The following is a 7585-nucleotide window of genomic DNA, read 5'->3' as shown; positions in this document are numbered from 1 at the left end:
GAACTCACCAAGGGGAAAGAGTGGGCCAGCAAGGCACTCTGATGCTGGGGATAGATCCAAAGAGAATTGTAAAAATATTTTCCTGCCCTCAAGGAACTTACTTTCTACAGTGAGCATAAAAGTGCAAATAGACAAACAAACATGATAACTTGAGGGGAAAGCATTCTAACAGCTGGGGCTGGGGATCTCATTGAAAGACTTCATGGAAAGGCCATGTGAATACCTGTTGCACCTTGTCTAGGGTTTCTAAGAAGTGGAGGTGAGGAGAGAGTGCATCCCTGGCATGGGGAAGGGCCTGTGCAAACACAAAGAGGTGGGAAACAGAATGGCAAGTGTAAGCTTGAACAACAGTTTGGTTGCAACCAAAGAGTGCTAAAGGAGTAGATATGAAATTAGCCTGGGAAGGGAGGCTGAAACTTAACTATGAAGGGCTTTGATGTCATTCTGAGGAGTTTGTGGTTTATCTTAGAGGTGATAGCAAGGGAGCAAAAGGGTCACATGGTCAGGTGTGCTTTAGCAGGCAACTTTGGCAGCTGCATGGTCTGGGAAAGCTGAGTTCATCCAGGAAGCTCATGAAGCTGTTCCCATGAGAGATGATGAAGGCTTGAATGAGAGGTCTCGGGACATGGAGACTGAGACTGAGGATACAGGAGATGAAGGGAAGGGCAGAGTCAAAGCTGACCCCCAAGTAGAGCCAGATTATGGGGAATTGGGAAAATCCAGGGGAGACACTGGAGATGGCAAGGAAATAGGAATCCATCAAGACCAAAGAGAAGGACCTGCTGAAGATGAGAGCCGTGGAAAGGAGTGTTTTCTATAGACAACTCAGGCCCTTCGTATGAGAGCAGGGAGGCAGGGGGCAGTGAGGGGTGGGCCACCAAGGGGCACTGCCTGGAAGCCAGGGGTCTTTCAGAAGAATCCTGTTGTGAAATGGGGGCCTGGATGGCATCTTCCTCTCTGCGTGTTCTCTCCTCAGCCTCTATCTCTCCTCAGTTTCTCTGTCTTGCCTCAGTCATAAAAAGGGGCCCTTTTCCCCATAATTGCTCTGTTCTCCCTCATAACTATTAAATTCCATATGTGGCCTGTTGACATTTTAAGCAAATGGTAATTAAATAGAGAGGCAAGAGATGCTGCTGTTCATGGTGGAGGATGAGGAGAGACACTTCCAGGAACATATGGGCTAAGTCACCCTCTCTCTCTCCCTCTCTTTCTCTCTGTCTCTGTCTCTGTCTATCTCTGTCTCTGTTTCTCTCTCTCTCTCTCTCTCTGACTGACTCTCTCTCTATCTGTCTCTGTCTCTCTGTCTCTCTCTCTGTCTCTCTGTCTCTCTCTATCTCTGTCTCTGTTTCTCTCTGTCTCTGTCTCTCTCTCTGTCTCTGTCTCTCCCCCTCTGGCCCTCCTTGCTTTCTTGTGTACACACAAGCATGCACACACCCAACCTTCCTCTTACTTCTTCAGGCTCTCAGACCCTGCCCCTCAACTGTGGCCAAACCGGGCTCTAATGTCTCCCCCCCTTGGTCCCTGGGCCTCTGAAACGGGGAGCTCTCCTTGCAAGGGCATCCTTGTGGCTCTCTCCTCTGAAGAACAGCACCACCCTTCCCTTGCCAGGGTCTTTGAATGCCATCCTCCCTCCCCACCCCCTCCTCACCTCCTACCCCTCTTCTCTGCTGCAAGAGGTTTTTATGGCTAGCTCTGAACGTGGGTTGTTAACTGATACAGTCTGGGGATGGAGCAGTCTTCCAAGAAACTGGTGATCAATCAGAATTTGGCAACAGGATGAGGAGTCAGACTGGACGCAAAGCCAGTTGTACATCTATGGAGAAAATGACACTTGCTTTCAAATTGTGGCTCCTATAGCCTTATGAGTAGGTCTGTGTAAAGGACCTGGGCCTGGGCTAAGCTGTGCATAACCTTTGGGGGCAGAGTTCAAAGAGATCAGAGCAGTAAACTACAGAACTCCAATGGTGGAATTTCAGGCACCATACAGTGGGTTGGAGAAAAATTGGAGGGGGGGGCACATTAAAGTCTACCTTGGGTCCACCAACAGGAGAGACGACTATTCCTCTTTCCATCATGTTTGGGGATTTGCAATGAATGAACTTTCCTTACAGCAACAGTGCCAATTTCATCATTTCCATTTCACAGATGGTAAAAGCTGAGGCCCAGATTGGGGAAGAGGTCTGTACGAGGCCAGACAGCCCAGGTTGTAATCTGGACTCCCAAGCGCAGGATTACTCTGCCCAATGGTGTCTCCTTAGCACACGCATCACTTTGGGAGGCTATCCCCCGCTATCGCTATTGGCCTGATTTGACCATGCTGGTTTCCAAGGTTTGGAGCTCAAGCCTAGGCTCTCCAATAGAATCACTGTATAACCAGTCACCTTTCTCTCTCCAGCCCTCAGTTTCACCATCTGAACAATGAGCAGTTTCGACTCAAGGGCCTCTGGAGGGAGCCCTGTCAGAGTTAATATTCTATGGTGCATGTTCTAAGGTCCCTTCTTGTCCTGAATTCTACATTCTATGTTCCAAGACACCCCCAGCTCTGCCATGTTATGAGATGTTTTAAGATCTTCCCCAGCCCTGACAGTCTGTTTTATCTGGTCCCTCCTCCATCCCTCCCAGCTCTGGTAGCCTGTGTTCTGTTCTAGGCTCCCTCCCGGCTCTGATGTTCAGTGGTCCTTCCCCTTCCATAAGTGCTGTGTTGCACACATTTATTTTTTACATTAAGGTGAATGAAGATTAATTGTATTTTGAGAACTTGGCGGCTCCCCTGGAGATAATTGGAGCCACCCCTGAGTATAGTAAAAGCCAAACTGAGAACCGCTACATCTGAAGAATATAAATCCAAGGGCTTCATGGGAATCTGGGCTTGATTTTGATGTGGGGGTGGTGGACTGGGGGAGAGCAAAATGAAACAGGAAACATTCATACTACTTCCAGCATCCCCACAACCTGTGAATATGTCTCCTTGTCATATGCTTCAGATTGGGAAAACTGAGGGTCAGAGAGGATTTTGCCCAAGGTCACAGGACTTTTGGCAGGGGTGAGGGCATTGTAGAGACAGGGAAGGGTAGATGTGAAAGGTCTAGCTTTCCATCTGTGCACCAGCAGGATACAGGCTATAGTGGGGCCACCACTGCAGGAAACCGTCATGGGAGGGCCTGGGCCTGACTGGGCTGCCTCGTTGTCTGGGGTAGGGATAATTCTCCCCATGCCAGGCTCTAGTTCTCTGTTGGGGCAACAAAGAACCTACAACTAATGTGGAGGGGTCGTTAGTTATTCACTCTCAGACCACTTGTGGAAGCACCCCATACAATAAAAGAGAAAGGGAGGGTGTCAGTAGCCTGGAGGAAGGGAGGGAGGGAACATCAGTGTGAAGTTAGCATCCAGGGGACAGACCACAGGGCACTGGAGGGGGACAGATGGTGCCATCCTGGATAGTTAGTGCTGCCTCAGATGGAGAGGACAGACCATGGAGGTGGCCCTCTCACCAAGGAGGGATGTGGTCCTGGACAGTTACTTCAGGAGGTGTGCTCTGAGGAGGAGAGTTACCTCATGGTGTTGGTGGTAACAATGGTGTTAACTCATTGGGAGAGAGTAGATCATGGGTGCCTACCTCCTGGGCAGGAGAAGAACATCCTTTATGCAACTGGTGACCTCTGTGAGAGAGGGGCTTATCACAGGAAGTTACCTCATGAGGGGGAAGGGTGTTGTCATATAATTACCTCAGAAGGTGCAGGTTGAATGGAGAACATGACTGAATCAGGGGCAAGGGGAGGGAGGGGAGGGCTGTTGTCGGGGGTGACTCTTACTTCAAGAAAAGAGGCCAACTGTGAGAAGTTACCTCATGAGGGGAAAGGAGAATGTCACTCAGGACAATTAATCACCTCAGAAGAGAGGGGCAGGGTGCTAGTACAGTGTAGAGTTAGTGACCTCTGGGGTTAGATTAGGTTTAGTGTCTCTGTGAAGAGGTATGCATGGTGGACATGGGTGGGCACCCAAGGATGCTGGGGCTAGGGCTGGGGCTGATGTTGGGGCTTTGGCTGGGTGTGGGGCTGGGGCTGGGGCTGATGCTGGGGCTGGGGCTGATGCTGGGGCTTTGGCTGGGTGTGGGGCTGGGGCTGATGCTGGGGCTGGGGCTGGAGCTGATGCTGGGGCTGGCACCAGTCCTGAGGAGTCAGTGCTCATAAGCTGGTGCTGGGATGGGGTGGGGGGGAGGGAATGTCACCTTGTATACATAAAATTACCTCAGGAAGAGAGAGTCAGCATGTGAATAGTTACCTCAGGGTGGTGGGAGAAGTCTCACTGACCTCTGCTAAAGAGTGAGGTTTGTAAGCCATAGACCAGTGAACTTGAGTTAATTCCTGGCAAAATTCTGAAATATATTAGCAAATTTTTAAACTTAATATCTCTTGGTTTTATATCATCTAAATTTCCCGATACAGCTCTCTTCCCACCCCCTCCCAGAAAAGGAGGGAAAAATAACATTTGGGTTAATCTGATAAAAACCCTGCTAAATCTGACACATGTAATATTCTGTACCTATAATTCCCTTCTCCAATGAAGTGAGATGTATTCTCAAGAACATATTATTAAAGAGGTGGTTTGTCAACTTTTAGAAAGGGAAGCTGTGGTCACTCAGAACCAACATGACTTCTTCAAGAACACACTAACCTCATTTACTTTTTGAACAGAATAACTATAAGGTAAATCAAGGAAATATCACAGACATAGTATGCCTAAGTTTTAACTAGATATTTAACAAGCTCTTTTCAGCTATCTTTGGTGGAAGGGGATATGGGATAGATTCAGGGGGTGCTAGTAAATGTTTAACAACCAGCTCTCTGAGAAAAATGCATGTACAATACCCTTTTATGCTTAATTGACATCATTAAGATTTTTCCATCACCTCATATCTAGAAAATCAACAAAACAATAAATCAATCTCTGATTTGTAGCATTAGCCAATTTTTGAAGTATAAATGCTCAAGGTGATAATTTAATAGTCAGCCCTGGAGAGAGCCAGTACAATATAACTGGAAAGATGGTAATAACAGTGAGGTGGATTTGGAACTGGCTAAAGTGTACCCCCAAGGAACCTTGGAGGGAGGGACCTAGTGGAGTGCTGGAGGGATCTGTCTGTCCTTGATCCTATACCACTTGACACTTCTTTTGGTGGGGTGGGGCTTACAGGGGGGAAGGCAGGGAAATTGGGGTTAAATGATTTGCCCAAGGTCACACGGCTAGTAAGTGTTAAGTGTCTGAGGTCAGATTTGAACTCAGGTCCTCCTGGTTCCAGGGCTGGTGCTCTATTCACTGCACCACCTAGCTGCCCCCATTCAACATTCTTATCAGTGACTTGGACAAAGGCACTAGGGACACACTTGCCAGATTTGAAGATGACATAAAAGCTAGGAAGGAGAGCTAACATGGTGGGTGACTGAGTTAGAACTCCAGAAGTCTTCAGTGGGCCCCAAAATGGACTGCTGTAACCTATTTTACAGGGACAAATATAATGACCTTCCTCTGGTTAAAAAAAAAGAGAGCTAGGAGAGTCAACAACACTTCACATGAAAAAAGATCTAGGGGTTTTAGTGGACCACAAGCTAAAATATAAATGAAAAATGTGACATGGCAGCAAAATAAATAAATGGATAAATGAATGAATGAGTGGATGGATGGGAGAGAGACAGAGAGAGACAGATAGAGACAGACAGAGAGACAGACAGAGAGACAGAGACAGACAGAGAGACAGAGAGACAGACAGAGACAGAGAGAGAGACAGAGACAGAGACAGAGAGACAGAGACAGAGAGCGCAATTCTACTTTAGGCTACATACAGTGTCCAGAAGGAGGGAGGTGATATGATAGCTTGGTTGCATTCTGCCCTGGTTAGACCAGTTCTGGGGCATTGTGTTCCTTAGGAGTCTCATTTTGGGGAAGGGGCTGATAAGCTGAAGAATGTCTCAAAGGCCACCAGGATGGCTAGAAAGTCTGGAGACTACCATGAGAGCGCTGCTGAATACTTAACCTGGAGAATGAAGATTTAGGAGAAATAGGGTCTCTATTTTTAAGTATTTGAGGTCGAAGCAGGTGCATGGAAGTAGACTGAGGTTTGAGGCATAAGACAGCCACAACACAGTTCCTACCCACCCAAGCACTTCATCAAGAGCTGAGGCCTTAGCCCAGCCAGCCTCCCCTCCCCAGCTGGTCTCCCCTTCCCCAGGGTAAATCTTTGAGCAGAGGCTGGATGGCCCATTCCTGGTGCTGCTATAAAGAGGAATCTTACTCAGGGACTTGTTGGACCAGATGACCTCTGAGGTCCCTCCCAGCTCTGAGATGCTGTGATTCTTTTCAAAGACCTAGCCATGTTTCTGCTCTGAAGCAGAGAACTGGATTTCAAGGCCCCGAGGCCTGAATGAACAGAGAGATTTGGCTGTCTACACCCGAGGCTAGTCTGTCTAGCTGAGCAAGTGGGAGGAGGAAAGGACATATATTTTTTTTCTGTCATTCTGCTGTGGGAGTATGGGAATTAAGGCTGGAGGGAGGGAGGTATAGAGAAGGAACTGAAAGAGGCAGGAAGTATATCAAGGAGGGAGCAATAAATGATGAGGGCTGAGGAAGGATGGAAACTCTCCGTGCAACCCACATCCCAAGGGAGCAGCAGTATTTGACAACAGGAAAGGTCCTTAAGGGATCCTAGGATTTTAGAGAATCATAAATTTAGAACTGGGAGGAGCCTTAGAGATGATTGTTCCAACTTTCTCATATTACAGATGGGTAAACTAAGGCCCAAAGGGGGAAAGGGACTTAGGCAGGGCCACACAGCAGAGCCACAAGGCACTTGATGCTGTCTGGGGCCCAGTCTTTTTCCACTACACTAATTTTTAAGAAACCAGCTTTTATTTATCTTCCCTCCTTAGCATTGCACGAGAAAGGAACAAAACAAGTATCTGTTGAGCACTTACCATCTGCCAGATTTGCAGGTGACCACTGGCCACGGTGGATCAGTTCCCCTTTTCTTTAGCAAGGCTGCTGAGGCCAAGTTCTGACAGCAGTGAGATGCCATTTGGTGCAAGAGGTGAATGCTGGGAGACGCCTCACAATTCAGACCAATGTGGCGATCTCAGATCTGTGTTCTGGGCACACACTAGATGGCCGTGGATGGTGGAGTCTAAGCAAACCTCATTCTGTTTAGCCCAGATTTACTTCTGGCCTTTCAGTTGTGACATTCTATATGCCAAGGTCCCTTCCAGAGCTAACAGTCTGTTTGAAGGTTCCTCCCGTTCCTTACCTTCTGTTAGTCAATCGGTGAACGATCATTTATTAAGTAAGTGCCTGCTATGTTTGAGGCACTGTGTCGAACCTTGGGCATACAAAGAAAGGCGAAAGACAGATCCTGCTCTTGAGGAGGAGCTCACAAACATCTGTGTATAAACAAGATACAGTGTAAACTGGAGAGAACCAGAAAGGGAAAACACTAGCATTAAGGGAGATCAAGAAAGGCTTCTTATAGAGGCTTGGATTTTAAGGGGCCCCCCAGCTCTGACACCCTGTGTCCTAAGGGCCCTCCCAGCTCTGACAC

The sequence above is a fragment of the Petaurus breviceps genome, unplaced genomic scaffold, assembly GCF_028583685.1.
Source record: "Petaurus breviceps papuanus isolate PSGF00001 unplaced genomic scaffold, PetGlider_PUasm1.0 180, whole genome shotgun sequence".
Taxonomy (NCBI): Eukaryota; Metazoa; Chordata; class Mammalia; order Diprotodontia; family Petauridae; genus Petaurus; species Petaurus breviceps.
Note: the sequence above shows the minus strand (reverse complement) of the source record.